A 14,592-nucleotide genomic window follows, 5' to 3' on the forward strand; every position below is an offset into this window, starting at 1 on the left:
TATACCTGATTCTTAGTAAAGAGGATTTCGCTCTTCTATCTGACTTATTCTGTTTCACTCGATGCCAGGCACTCACTAGGTGCTTGTCCATAGGAGAGTCCTGGACTCGGCCCCTCTTTCCATGAAGCAGCCGCAGCATCCTCATTTTCCAGCTGGGAAGATGGACACCCTCAAGGCGGAGCTCTCTCGCCTGAGGGTCACAGGTCAGAGATGGCAGCGCTGTCCCTGGACCCCGGTGTGCCAGCTCCTGTCCAGCACCCTCTCGGCTGCACGGGGCACCCCGGCACTCTGACAGCCCATTCCCAGCACCGGGTGTGGTGCCTCCCGCTCCCATTAAGTCATCAGTCAGGACAGGACATGGAGGGAGAGGTTTCTCTAAAGAATGCACGGCTTGCTCACTCGGTCTCGCTTTATTTGAAAACGACTTTCTCTCTGGTAGTTGGCTTTCAAGTAGCACGCTGGACTCACAACTTCTCGAGCTCAGAGCTGCTCTCCCGAGGACACGTTCTTTCTTTTAATTGAAGTCTTCATCGTTGGCCGGCAGCCAAGGGGCCACCAGATGGCTCTTTCTTTGCTGCAGCTGAAGCAGATTAGGATGTTCCAGCTCGCTTTACAATCCGCTGTACTCTGCTGGCAGCCTGATTTCTTTAGCAAACCACTCTGGGGAGGCCGGAATCCTGGTGCCGGCAACAAGTGAGTCCTCAGAATATGTTTTCTTAGATGCTCTCGGGCAAATTACACACACTCAGCTCTCGCGCTCTCCCCCTCCCTCCCTCCTCTTATTTTAGTGGCTAGGCCTAGATTTTCCTAAGTTTTCACATACATACAACTTTCTCAGGATGTGCAGCCCCGAAATTAATCCTCAAGGGACAAACTAATCCCCCATCTGGGACCTTAAGAAATCTCCTTTCTCAGAAATCGTTCGTTTTCTTCCTGGAAGCTTAAAGAACAAGCCCCACCGCCTTGCCCTGCTCTTTTCTTCAACCCTGTGCTTCATGTCCCGAGTGCTTCGGGCTCGGGCTGGCCTGTGGAGAGGGTGTGAGCGGGAGAGGGGGTGAGAGGGAGAGGGGGTGAGCGGGAGAGGGGGTGAGCGGGAGAGGGGGTGAGAGGGAGAGGGTGTGAGCGGGAGAGGGTGTGAGCGGGTGAGGGGGTGAGCGGGAGAGGGGGTGAGAGGGAGAGGGTGTGAGCGGGAGAGGGTGTGAGCGGGAGAGGGGGGTGAGCGGGTGAGGGGGTGAGCGGGAGAGGGGGTAAGCGGGAGAGGGGGAGAGCGGGAGAGGGGGGTGAGAGGGAGAGGGGGGTGAGCGGGAGAGGGGGTGAGCGGGAGAGGGGGTGAGAGGGAGAGGGTGTGAGCGGGAGAGGGGTGTGAGCGGGTGAGGGGGTGAGCGGGAGAGGGGGGTGAGAGGGAGAGGGTGTGAGCGGGAGAGGGTGTGAGCGGGAGAGGGGGTGAGCGGGGTGAGGGGGGTGAGCGGGAGAGGGGGTAAGCGGGAGAGGGGGAGAGCGGGGAGAGGGGGGTGAGAGGGAGAGGGGGGTGAGCGGGAGAGGGGTGTGAGCGGGAGAGGGGTGCCTTAGCGTTCGTTCTGCCCTCGGAGCAGACGCAGAGCTTGTTCTCACTCGGGCCTGTATTTGTGACACCCGCACCGGCTCTGGCACTCGCTGTGGCTGGGAAAATGTTTATTGACTCAACTAACCCCGTGGTTGGCAAACCGTGGCTCGCGAGCCACATGCGGCTCTTTGGCCCCCTTGAGTGTGGCTCTTCCACAAAATACCACGTATCCTAATTAAGTTAATAACAATGTAGCTACCTATATAGTTTAAGTTTAAAAAATTTGGCTCTCAAAAGAAATTTCAATGGTTGTCCTGTTGATATTTGGCTCTGTTGACTGAGTTTGCCGACCACTGATTACTAACCCATAGCCACGCCTCGGCTGGTCGGCTAAGGCAATTCAGTCATTTCTTATTTTCTGCACCGACCTGTAGTCTTCGTGCCCTTTACCCCTGACTAAGTGGCGCATGATGAGGGGTTTTAGTTTACTTTCCGGTCCCATAGGAGCCAGCCAATTCACCGTATTATAAAACAGATGGGAGGTGGGCTTCATAGGACTCGGGGAGGTCCCAGGGCCTTCAGGGACCTGTCACTGGAGTGAGGACGGGAAAGCTTCGCCCCTTAGCCAAGTTTTGTTAGCCTCAGGTGACGGTGTTAACACGGTGCTAGGCTGCCTTTTCAGCAAAACACAGACAAAGCCGAACAGAAGAAAAACAACCACAGCGGCCCGCTGCCCACTGGCCGGCGGAAGCAGCAGGAGCGTGGCGTGGAGGCCCGGCTGGGGGGGGAGCTGCGGCGGGGGGGAGGGGGGGGGGGGCGCATGGCGTTTCTTCTACTGGATTGTTGGAACGATTTTATTTAGTGTGAAAAAACCCACCCCTTTCTCGTGCTGAAGATTTATTTGGAAGTTCTGGGCAGATTAACTTTTGGTGAGAGTCGGAACTAAAAACTTTATTGGGAATGCTACGTACACTCCAAAGACCAACCAGAGAGTTTAAGTTAGATGTGATTAGTGTGGAGAAAGTTACATTTATCGTCCTCGCATGTATAATTGATCACATGCAAGGCCTTTTGTAACTATAAAAGAGACAGCCCATTAAATTGTTTTACCCCGAGGATTACACAAATTTGCGGGTATCGGATTGAATCACCAGCTCCTGGTTCCTAGCAATGGTAAATCATCAAGGTGCTGATTTCTATTCGTGTCTCTTTCTTGCTGGTTATTATTAACCAAATAGCTCCTCCCAGTTTTAGCTTTATTTTCAAACGTCTAAAGGAATCATCCGGCCTCTCCAGCAACTGATACCACACTGGGTGCCCCAGCACTAAAGGGCACCTTTGAGTGATCTTAAAACAAAGACATTGGGCAAGAAGGTGACGGGGTTACCTAGTCCTGGACGGAGAGCCTCTGCAGAGAGAAGTCGGAGCCCGTCGTCGCTCCCGAAGGGCGTAGAGAAGCCCGAGCGTGCTGGGCCTCGTTTTGTGCAGATTGGCTGAGCTCATCTCCAGCCCCTCCCGTCACCCAGAGAAGAATGTGCTCAGGGTTCAGGGCGACGTGATGAGTATCATTACGGGGCGCACGCGGGCAACCAGATTGGCTCACGTGCTTGAGCTGGGAAGGGTGTGAGGTCGGCTGCCGCTCCTGGTTTATCCAGGCGGCCTGCGGGACAGGCATGAACTCCGTCTCTTCTCGTAGAGGTCCCCGGAGGGCACAGCTTTGAGCCAGATCTGCAAGCCACAGCCTCGAGCCACAGCCTCGAGCCACAGCACCGCACGGGAGGAGGCCAGACCCAGCCTGCCACTGTCCTGTTCTTCTGAGGGTTTTCATTTGGAGAAATGCACCTGGCAGATCTCAGGCATTGTAAGTGGGTGTTCAGGTGGCCATGTTGCCATACAGAGCGTCTCCAGGTCAGCATCCCCGTTCCTCCCAGGCTCACAAGGAGCACCCAGCCCGGCCGTGGGCACCCTGGAAACTAGGGTGTGCCTGCTCCCGAGGACGGCCACAGGAGCTGCTGGCCCTTTGTCCCGAAGCAGTCCGCGCGCGGTGCTGATTTTTGCATCGCACCAGATCAATTTCACTTACAATTTTAACTGGCGAGGTCAAAAGGTGTGTGCGCATCTATAAATCTAGGGCCTGTCAGCCTCATGCAGTTTAGAGAGGGGGCAGAGATTGGGCTAAATAAATGGAATTCAGTTTTAAATGAAGGCTCTCAGTTAGTATTGAACACTTTTTTAAAAACAAGTTATTAAAGCTAGAAAGGAGTTAATGAGCCCACGGAGAAAGTGACTCCTGCAGACGATTGTGTTTGGGACGGTGACTGCTTTGTGACATTTTGGTGTCATTACAACGTGAAGCGAGGAGGCACAGTGTCTCCGGAGTGTTTCTCGGTGCCCTGCTGGAAGCTCCAAAAAGGCAAGATGGTGCTGGGGAGCGACTCCAGCCTGTGCCTTCGGACCCCGGCTTCGCAGACCGTCGAGCTGAGGCTGCGACACACAATGATTCCAGGGTGTCTGCCGCGGCGCCCACGCCGACGCCCTGGTGTCCCAGGCGCCGCGGGAGGTCATGCTGGGCGGCGAGGAGGTGGAGGTGGGGATGGAGGGGAGCGGGAGATTCGTCTCAACTGTGATGTCCGAGTAACATGAGACACCCCTCAGCGTCAGGCCTGAACATCAGCCCCCGGACCAGGCGCCGGCTGAGCATCCACGTCCCTGAGGCGCCTTCCCCTCCTGTCACAGCAGCGATGGAGGCCTGTACTGAAGGACGAGCAGATCTATAAGAAGTTGCATAACAATATGGTTCATGCTAAGGAGGAAGGTCGACTCACACCTGGGATTTGAAAACTGCATGGATGCGAGAGAAAAAACTCTTTCTTTTTTAGAAAATTGAAAATTCCAAAAGCAAACCTTGAGAAGAAATGTTGACGTAACCTCTGCTGTTGAGCCCAGAAATGAGAGACGGTGGTCTACATGAGGCTGCTTAAAACCCCCAACGCCCTGAGGAATCACCGCCGGGCACACAGCAACGTTCTACGTCCTCCCGCCATCGCTCTTCCCCAGATGTTGCCTCCTGCTGTGCCATCTTCACAGCCAAGAGGCAGCAGGAGGGAAACATCTGGGCTCTCCACCGAGGAGTGGGTCTCCGGGGAGAGCGGCTCCCCCGCCCCGGCTCCTGCTGGCCATCCGTGCAGCCCCACTTCCATTCCTGTTTGCCGGTGGGCCCGTGTTTAGTAAAGTTTCACATATTTCAAGTCTCTTGGCCCACATCTGGCGTGCTCCTCCGTGGGTTAATTTGACCTGGAAGGTATGTTCTGTGTCGTGTGTGTTGTTTGCATGTGCAGACACCTGTGCCTGTGCTTTTGTGTACGTGTGTTCCTGTGGCTTTGAAACTAGGGTGGCTGTAACTAGTCGTTCCGGCAAGAACGTGTGTAACTCGCTCAGCAGAAGTCGGAAGGAGACGCCGGTCGAGAAGGATGTCTCCCAGCCCAGGCGCCATGGGAAGTCGGTTCTCAGAGGCCCTGCCGCCACCGAGAGCCAGTGGAGCCGCCAGGCACCGGCCCGCCTTCCCCTGCGCTCCTGGTGCCACGCGCCCCCGGGCCTCTCTTCCTGCGCGGGGCGGCCGGAGCGTGCGGTCTGCATCCCACACCGGAGGGGCGGCCGGCGCAGGGGGCCTGGACTCTGGGCCGCAGTCCTTCCACACCAAAGACCCGGCAGGGAGGCCCAGCATAGTGTCTGTCTTTAGCTGAGCCGAGCGCTCAGAATACAGACAGGAGGAGCCCGGGGCAGTGTGGCTCCGACTCTGTGCTTGGGTGTGTCTCTGAGTGTCAGCCTGGGGGCGCTCTTGGAAATCTGCTTCTGTCAGGGGAAGCGCCCCTGTCGGGACATGCTCCCGGGGCCTCTGTGACTGCGGCCCCGTGGCCCTCGCTCGGCGGTGCCCTGCCTTCTCCTCCGCGGTGGGTCTGAGACGCTCCCCGAGAAGGGCTGCGTGGCTGCGGTGCTCTGGGAGGTGGTTATGTGCATGTGCGCCGCCACTTAGTCCTGGAGAGTAAATATTTGTGCTCATTACAGCAGTGTCATCCCTGTGCTGATTATGTCAGCGTCAACACGTGATGTGAACGTCAGCGTTAGCATGCGCATTGCCCTTCAGAAACACGCGGCGGCGCCTTGGGTCCTGTGATCCTACCGGCTCTGACGGGCAGTCGCGTTAATCACGGCCCGGCACTGCCCGTGGCCTCTGGCACGGAACGCCGTCTTTTTTCCAGGGTTCCTGGGAATCGGATGCTATGATGCAGGCCCCTGAGCAGTTTCCTTCAACATGCGACCTGGTGAGTAACCAGCTATCCGAGGACAGCGCTGCCGGTAACGCGCAGACCCCACGGAGTGGCGGTGGAGAGAGCTGGAGTGTGGAGCGGAGGGAGAGGAGAGTTCTCCTGAATTAGCTGTAGCTGTCGAGCAGCACTGGGCATGTTACCTGTTACATGGAAAAGCGCCTCACCCTCCAGGAAGCCCAGGGAGGGAGGCCAGGGCGGCTGGGACCCGAGGCTTCAGATCGGGGGTGACGCCCGGTGAGGCCGAGGGCCTTGTTCCGGGGAGGCGCCCGGTCAGATGACCGCTTCTGGATCCACTCGATCAGTCTCGTTCCTTCTTCGTGCGACCCCTGTGGTCGCCTTGTTCTGGTGACAGACGCTCGGCTTCATGCCTCTGATCGGCCGCGTCTTTAGTTCCGTCCACGGAGGAGCCCTCCGAGCCTTCCTGACCGGCCCTGCCTGTGCTTTCTGCGTTCTTTTGTCACTGAATTTCTCCGGAGCAACTTCAGCTCTTTGCCCCGTTTCTGTTGAATCCCTCACTCCCACTCTGCCTCCCTCTCTCGGCCCCTGTCTCACGCCTTCTCCTCGTTCCTGCAGTCGGTCCGGCCTTCTGCTTGGGGTCTCAGGTTAGAAAAAGTGCCCAGAAAGCAGCTCCCATGTGCCCCGGACCTCCAGGACGGCGGTTCCCCGCACGCAGTCTCCCCGTCTCCCTGTCTCCACCGAGCTCCCAGCGCTCCTCCCTCTCCTGCTCCTTCTTTCTCCTCCTGCTCCCTCGCATGCCTCCTTCCTCTCTGTTCCCTCCCCAGGCTCCCTCCCTCCCTCCCTCCCTCCCTCCCTCCCTCCCTCCCTTCCTTCCTTCCTTCCTTCCTTCCTTCCTTCCTTCCTTCCTTCCTTTTTCCTTCTGAAAGTGGGGCTCTCTCAGGTCAAGAACTTCTTTGCAGCCAGAAAGCGGTCAGGCCAGGATTTGAACACCAAGCTGAGAGGCTCAGACTCTTTCTCTCTCCAAGTTTGAAAGAAGCAGATGTGCTAACTTTGTACAAGGCTGGAATCTTTAATAAACGATGGAATCCGTCCTATTTCCCAGAGAAAATTCCACCGCCTCCCCAGGCCCCGTTTCCGCACATGCCACGCTGCGAGTGGGGGGTCTCAGCTCAGAGGACCTTGTGGCTCAGTGGAACCTGTAGGCATCAGGACCAGACTGTGAGCCCCGGAACGTGCATCCTTAACCCGGGGATGAGAAGGACAGCCTCCCGAGCTGAGGGTTCGTCAGGTCGGAGGATGGCCTGGGCCCAGCCTGGTTCTCTGGGCCGCCGTGCACTTGACATGCGCAGATGGTGAAGCTGCTCGGCCAAGCCCTGTGCTGAGCCCCCAGCCCCCGTGTCCCACGGAGACCAGAGGGAGAGGGAGAGGAGCGGCCCTCACCGCCGCCTCCGGAGGCTCAGGAGCAGCACGTCCCACGCCCACCTCTCCCTGAGAGAGGCCTTCATGGCGCTGGAGGCGGGTGTTTGGGGGCTGGGACCTTCCCATGCCTCGCAAGCAGGGCTCCTAGGCAGCCACCGAAGGGACCCGCTCGTCATTACCGTTCCTGGAAAAGCATCTAAGTTGGCCCATTCCCACAATAGGACGAGGAAATTCCCATGGTGCTGCGGCACTGCTCCCGGGGGTTAGTGGGTCAACTGCCGGCCCCTCTCCCAGCGGGCCCGTGCGAGCTATCCCACGGGCCCCGGGGCCAGCGGAGAGGGATGGGCTGTGGGAAAGAGCGCAGGACTGGACGGGGGGCCCCACCAGACCCTGGGAACATCATCACGTCACCTGCCTGTTAGGGACTCGTTCAGTCCCGGGCCCCGAATCCCCTGGGCGACGGAACGAGAAGACCAGACCGCCTCTCGGGTCCCTCCCCAGAGCCTCCAGTCCCGTTGCCCTGCAGCGGGGCCCAGCTTCGGTGTGTTTGGAGAGCTTGCCAGGCGATCCGCACAGGCAGCCGCCTTGAATCCATGTTAGACTGCAGTCCGCAGCCTCGGTCAGTCTAAACCTGTTGCTCACTAGGTATCTAAGGGTAGAAGACGAGCCCTGAGCCAGCCGTCAGGCTGATAACTTTTTTCATAAGCCCCTTGCTCCCTTTCCTTGGTGGGAGTTGGTATTGACGTGTGCACCTGATAAATCATCCTTGTGTGCCTACTGTGTGCAGGTGCGTGGAGATGCTACCACGCAGGCTGAGTCGCGCAGGCTCAGCTGCTTAGAAGAGCAAACGTCCCCTGACCCAGCTCCGGGCGTCCTCGGGGAGATGGCCCGGGGCCGAGCGCTTTCCCATCTGGACCGGCCGCCGGGGACAGGCCTTGGCGGTGGCAGCAGACGCGGCATCTGGCTGACCTCCCTCTGCTGGTGACGGCCCAGGGCCTGGGTGAGCCCCCCCGACACCCCCAGCTCTAGCCTCTGTGCTCGGGCCCCCTCACAGGCCCAGGAGGCGAGGGAAGCCCTAGTCAGAGCCGGGGGAGTGGAGCCAAGCTAGGAACTGACCTCAGCCCTGGTGCTGGCTGGGGGGGCAGAGGGTCTGAGGCACTAAAGGGTCACATCTGAAGAAGCAAGGCTGCGCTTTTCCGAGATGTTTACTCTCGTCCTTCCTAAACCCGTGTTTATTCACAGCCCGCCTCCTTCCAGAAAAGACGGGGGTGGAGGATCGGAATCTGGTAGACGCCATTGCAGATCTGCTCCAGGTGGAGGCCCTTCCCGGCCGCCTCCCCCACCCCCACCCCCCACCCCCGTCCCCGTCTCCATTTGCTAAATATCTGTGTCCCTTTCTCCACGCTCTGCTTCTGTTGCTAATTGTCCCTTCAGGGGTCCCCTCAGACATCCAGGCGTTCTTGAGCGCCGCCGAGCATTGTGGGGAAGAGCTTCTTGCAGCTTTGGAAGGAGGGATAGGAGTGGGGTGAAATCAGAAACAGACGCACAACGCGGGATCCGTGAGGAGGGAGGAGGCCGCACAAAACAGCCCTTCTTGAGCCTCAGGGCAACCCGGCCCTCCTTGGCAAATGGACGTCCGTGATAAAATACTGCAAACAGTATCTCCACGTTAAACCCAGAAGCGTTGTTAAGTAGCGTGCAGCAGCCCCGTGGGTCATTAAGGCGGACAAACTCCAGCACTTCAAGTCTGCGCCTCTGGCTCCCGGGGTCGCTTACACACCTCCACGCTCCCACTGCGACAGTCACCCCTGTGCTCTGCTCTGCTCGGGGGTCCCTGGATGGAGACGTGGGGGGAGCATGGAGAAGTCTCATCGCCTCCTTTGACAGCTGAGGATCTGAGATCCAGAGAAGTTGTCTGAGTTCCCCGACACACATGGCCACTTGGGCTAAAGCTGAGCCAGAGCGGGTGCCTCTGTCGCACCTTCCAGCACCTTCCAGCACAGAGGGAGTAGCACAGGGGAAGCTGTGGGTGAAGAATAGTTCTCATTATTGACCCGGACAAGAGCTCTGGGATTGGAACCAGGACATGCGTGTCAGCTCCGTCCGCTGCCTGGAGCTCTGTGGCTCTGAGCGTGTCGGCTGCCCCCACAGCCTCAGCTCCGTCTGGGACCAGCACATCCCGTGGGGGCACACGGGAGCCCTCGGGCCCCGTCCTGGGTGGTCATCCTGGCGCCTGGCACTTCGTGTGTGATCGCACTCCGTGGCATCAGCCTCCGAAAGGGCCCGGTTTGGTGCTGATGGGATAATGAACTCAGTGCCGGCCTGACCCCTGTGCTGGGCGGCGTGTGGGGGACCCCAGCGTCACCGCCCTTCGGCGTCTGGGTCTTGGTCTCAGTTCACGGACCACGTGAGTCTCTTCCTGGGAGCAAGGCCCAGGGCGTCTCCTCTCGTGTCCGGTCGCGTAATGCGTGTTAAGTTCCGGGGTCGCTCTCGGCCTGCGGTTCTCCGGGAGGGATCCAGGAAGACCCAGGAGCAGCGGTCTCAGCACTGGCGCTCCCACGATCGGGGCCGTGGGGGGGTAATGGATGCGACAGACGCAAAAACCTGAGACGTTTTGGAAAGGAGAGCTTTCTGGAAGGCTCGGGAATGCTCAGGAACCATCCCCCAAACAGTTTCCGTGTTAGGTGATGTCAGCTGCAGTGACACTTTCTTTAACTTAAAAGAGAACATGCCATCTCCCCTCCTGTGAGTGTCTTTTCATAGTGTCTCTGGAGTCCCAGGAAATTCTCCTGAAAAAGACTCAGAATAACCAACAGGAGCGGTCGGCCCTGTGGTCCATCTGATCCGATCCTGCTACTGAGTCTCCGCCGGCTCTTCACCCGCGAAGCCCTTCCCGCCGCGCCGGTGCCTGTCCCGCCCTCTCCGCGGGTCAGGGTGACATGTGCACGTGGCAGGTGCCTGTCTGCGGGTCAGGGTGACATGTGCACGTGGCAGGTGCCTGTCCCGCCCTCTCCGCGGGTCAGGGGTGACGTGCACGTGGCGGGTGCCTGTCCCGGCCTCTCCGCGGGTCAGGGGTGACATGTGCACGTGGCGGGTGCCTGTCCCGGCCTCTCCGCGGGTCAGGGGTGACATGTGCACGTGGCAGGTGCCTGTCCCGCCCTCTCCGCGGGTCAGGGGTGACGTGCACGTGGCGGGTGCCTGTCCTGGCCTCTCCGCGGCTCAGGGGTGACATGTGCACGTGGCGTGTGGCACATTCTTCTGACGAGACTGGAGGAGGCGGGATTGCTGCATGTGTTCCCCTCAAGCACAGAAATGCTTTGCTTTACATGCCTGCTCTTCTCCCTCGGGGACACCGAGGAGGACCTGATTGGGAACTAACATTTAAGGGAAGGGAGAGTGCATCAGCACGCTAGGCACCGCCTCAGCCCTGGACTGCGAGCCCGTTGCATCCGTGATGTGATGGCCAGGCCTGCGCTGCTCCCACGTCTTCCCAGGCGAGAAGGAGAGGCTGAGTGGCTCCCGACACTCTGCCCTCCGCGGCTCCCACGCGCCCTGAGCCCCCGCAGCAGGAGCAGGAGGTTCCACACGGCCCTTCCGCTGCATCTGTGCAAAGACCGCCCCCCCCCCCCCCCCCCCCAGTTCCTTGTCTCCTGGGAGCAGCTTGGCAGTGAGAAGAGTGAGCCGCTCCTGCTGCTGGGGAAGCTGCTGTCCCCGAGGGTCAGAGACCTGAGGAACCCCGGGAGCTCCGGGCACAGCAGGACGGGACCTGCCTCCTCGGTGCCTTCCAACCCTCTGAGCTAAGTCAGCGGCCCAGGCCGAGGCCGGATGAAGGGAGTGTTGGGCAGGGCCACCTGGCAGCCGGAACACAGGCCGGCGTGTCTGATCGGTGCTCGGACGATCGGTGCTCAGATGCTAACTCCAGGCAGCAGAATCCACGCTGTGTCTCCACGCACGTGCACACGCCTGGGCGGGAAGGCGGCTCTCGGTCACGGAGCAGCGGCTGCCACCAGGCGTGGAGGCCTCCAGGACTCTCCCCCGGCATCACGGGGTCCTCTGCACCGTCGTGGAATGCGTCCTGATTCCTGAAATTCCTCCTGTTTTCGACGAAAAATATATTTGGAAAAAAATTAAAAATTTGGGCCGTGGATAACGTTGGGAGCGACTACTAGGAGTGCTGGTTAATAGGGATTTTTTCAATAGATGGAGTAACACATATGTTGATATATATGTGATTTGATCTGTATGCTATTTTGTTGTGTTGACAGCAATCTTCAAAACTTCTTGTGTCAAATTTGCTGAAGGTGTTAACATCATAGATATGTTTACACTTAACAATGTCGAATTTCATGCCAAAAAAGGAGCACTTGCGGGAAGTTTTAATTCATTACTTTATTTTGAAGAAAAGTGCTGCTGAAAGTTATACTTCAGGAAGCTTATGGCGAACATGCTCCATCTCAAGATGCTTGTGAACGCTGGTTTAAACGCTTTAAAAGTGATGATTTCGATGTGAAGGACAAAGATGTCCAGGTCAACCGAAAAAGTTTGAAGACCAACCATTACAAGCATTATTGGATGAAGATGCATGTCAAACTCAAAAACAACTTGCAGAAAGATTAAACGTTGCTCAGCAAACAATTTCCGATCGTTTACAAGCAATGGGAAAGATTATAAAGGAAGGAAAATGGGTGCCACATCAACTGAACGAAAAACAAATGGAAAACGAAACGTCATCAGTAAAACGTTGCTTCAACAGCATGAAAGAAAGTCTTTTTTGCATTGAACTGTGACTGGTGATGAAAAGTGGATTTATTTTGAGAATCCCAAACACACAAAATCATGGATTGATCCAGGTTAATCATCAACATTGACTGCAAGGCCAAATTGCTTCAGAAAGAAGACAATGCTCTGTGTTTGGTGGGATCAGGAAGGTGTGGTGTATTATGAGCTTCTAAAACCATGTGAAACCGTTAATACTGATCGCTACTGACAACAGATCATCAATTTGAACCACGCTTTGATGGTACAACCACCAGAATGGGCCAGAAGACACGGCAAAGTAATTTTGCTTCATGGTGACGCACCATCACACACTTCAAAACCAGTTACAGACACGTTAAAAGATCTTGCCTGGGAAGTATTAACCCACCCGCTGTATTCACCAGACCTTGTTCCTTCAGATGACCACTTGTTCCGATCGATGGCGCACGCACTTTCTGAGCAGCACTTCAAAACTACGAAGAAGTGGAAAATTGGGTCTCTGAATGGTCTGCCTCAAAACAAGAACAGTTCTATTGGGACGGTACCCACAAATTACCTGAAAGATGGGGAAAATGTGTAGCTAGCGATGGACATTACTCTGAATAAAGCCCTTTTGATGTTTCTCTTGAAATTACTGTAGCTCACCCACCCCGCAGCTCACCCCACCCCAGCAGCTCACCCCACCCCAGCAGCTCACCCCACCCCGCAGCTCACACCAACCCAGCAGCTCACACCACCCCAGCAGCTCACAGTTAGCGTGGCTGTGGAGGAAGGCCACTCGGTGTCCCTGAGACCCGGGGAAGTAGGCATGTGCTGGGACCACGTTCTCCTGGCCCCTCAGTTACACTCCTGTCCTGGCAAGATGGGCTCTAATAACACATGCAGCATTCAGGGGTGGGCTTCTTCCTTTCTCTTCCTTCTTTTTTCTCCTCCTTCCTTCCTTGCTTCTATCCTCCCTCCTTCCTTCCTCCTCCTTCCTCCTCCCTCCTTCCTTCCTCCTCCTCCCTCCTCCCTCTTTCCTCCCCCTTCCTTCTTTCCTCCCTCCTTCCTCCATCCCTCCTCCATCCTCCCTCCTTCCTCCCTCCTCCTTCCTCCCTCCTCCCTCCTTTCTCCCCCTTCCTCCCTTCCTCCTTCCTCCTCCCTCCTCCCTCCTCCTTCCTCCTCGCTCCTTCCTCCCTCCTCCTCCCTCCCCCTTCCTCCCTTTCTCCCTCCTTCCTCCTTCTTCCTTCTTCCTCCCTCCTCGCTCCTCCCTCCCCCTTCCTCCCTTCCTCCCTCATCCCTCCTCCCTCCTTCCTCCCCCTTCCTCGCTTCCTCCCTCCTTCCTCCTCCATCCTCCCTCCTTCCTCCCCCTTCCTCCCTCCCTCCTCCCTCCTCCCTCCTTTCTTCCTCCTCCTTCTTCCATCCTCCTTCCTCCGTCCTTCCTCCTCCTTCCTCCGTCCTTCCTCCTCCTTCCTCCTTCCTCCTTCCCCCTCCCTCCTCCCTCCCCCTTCCTTTCTCCTTCCTCCTCCCCCTCCCTCCTTCCTCCCTTACTCCTCCCTCCTCCCTCCCTCCTTTCTTCCTTCCTCCTCCCTCCTTCCTCCCTCCTTCCTCCTCCTTCATCCTCACTCCCTCCTTCCTTCTCTCTCCTCCCTCCCTCCTCTCTCTCTCTCTCTCTCTCTCTCTCTCTCTCTCTCTCTCCCTCCTCTCTCTCCCCTCTCTCTTTTTCTTTCTCTCCTGCTTTCTTGCTTTCTTCCTTTATTTCCCTGGAAAAAGTGACCAGGATGAGAAGAAATGAACTTGGCTTTCATGCATTTTTCAGGGAGGAGGGCAAAGCAGGTCTGAGAAATTGGGACCAGTTAACTGAAGTGAAAATGTCTGGAGCTGTGTTTCACTTGGGTGTTGGGCATTTTTGTGAGAAGCTGTAATTGCGTTGCTTGGAGAAATCATTGGTGGACAGCAGGGAGTCCCCCGAAAAGGGCTGTTCTTTCCGAGGGGATGGAAATGCGCGATTCTTAGGAACCACTCCCCACTTCCTTCTCTGCAGGTTTGTTGCTTGCATCTGTTCTCTCAGAGCCTGAGAGCTTCGCAGTCTGCAGGCTGTTCAGGAGGTGGGAGGGCGGGTGGGGAGCTGGGGCTGAATTTCCCATATTCATGTCTCAGATAGACCCGCGGGGCCCGGGGGCGGGAGAGGGGCTCGAGCCCGGCACCGTAACACGCGCTTCTGGGACTCCACGCCCCTCAGATGTGTTTCTAAAGCGCTTAGTGGGTGCTGTGCACAGAGCACATCCTGACCGCATGGGTGCACAATGGAACCGTGTGTGTTGGGGGGGGGGGGTGGTTGTTTAGTTCTTCCTTCATCGCGTGGGCCTCGCTGGGGCCTGGCCCGAGGTGTACCCCCCGCCCCCCTCCCCACCCCGTGCAGTCACCGCACTGGCCTGCCCACGCGTGGTTTTTGTGTTTTGTTTTGTTTTGTTTTGTTTTTGCAGAGCCGGGCATGGACAGGGCACCCGGAGCCACCACATTAGCTGACCGACGCCCCTCGTGTCTGCATGAAGCTGTGGGCCTGTGGACGCCCCACCGTCAGCCCGTCCCCTTGGCCCTCGTCCC

Source organism: Cnephaeus nilssonii, assembly GCF_951640355.1.
Source record: "Cnephaeus nilssonii genome assembly, chromosome: 11".
NCBI classification, from domain to species: Eukaryota; Metazoa; Chordata; class Mammalia; order Chiroptera; family Vespertilionidae; genus Cnephaeus; species Cnephaeus nilssonii.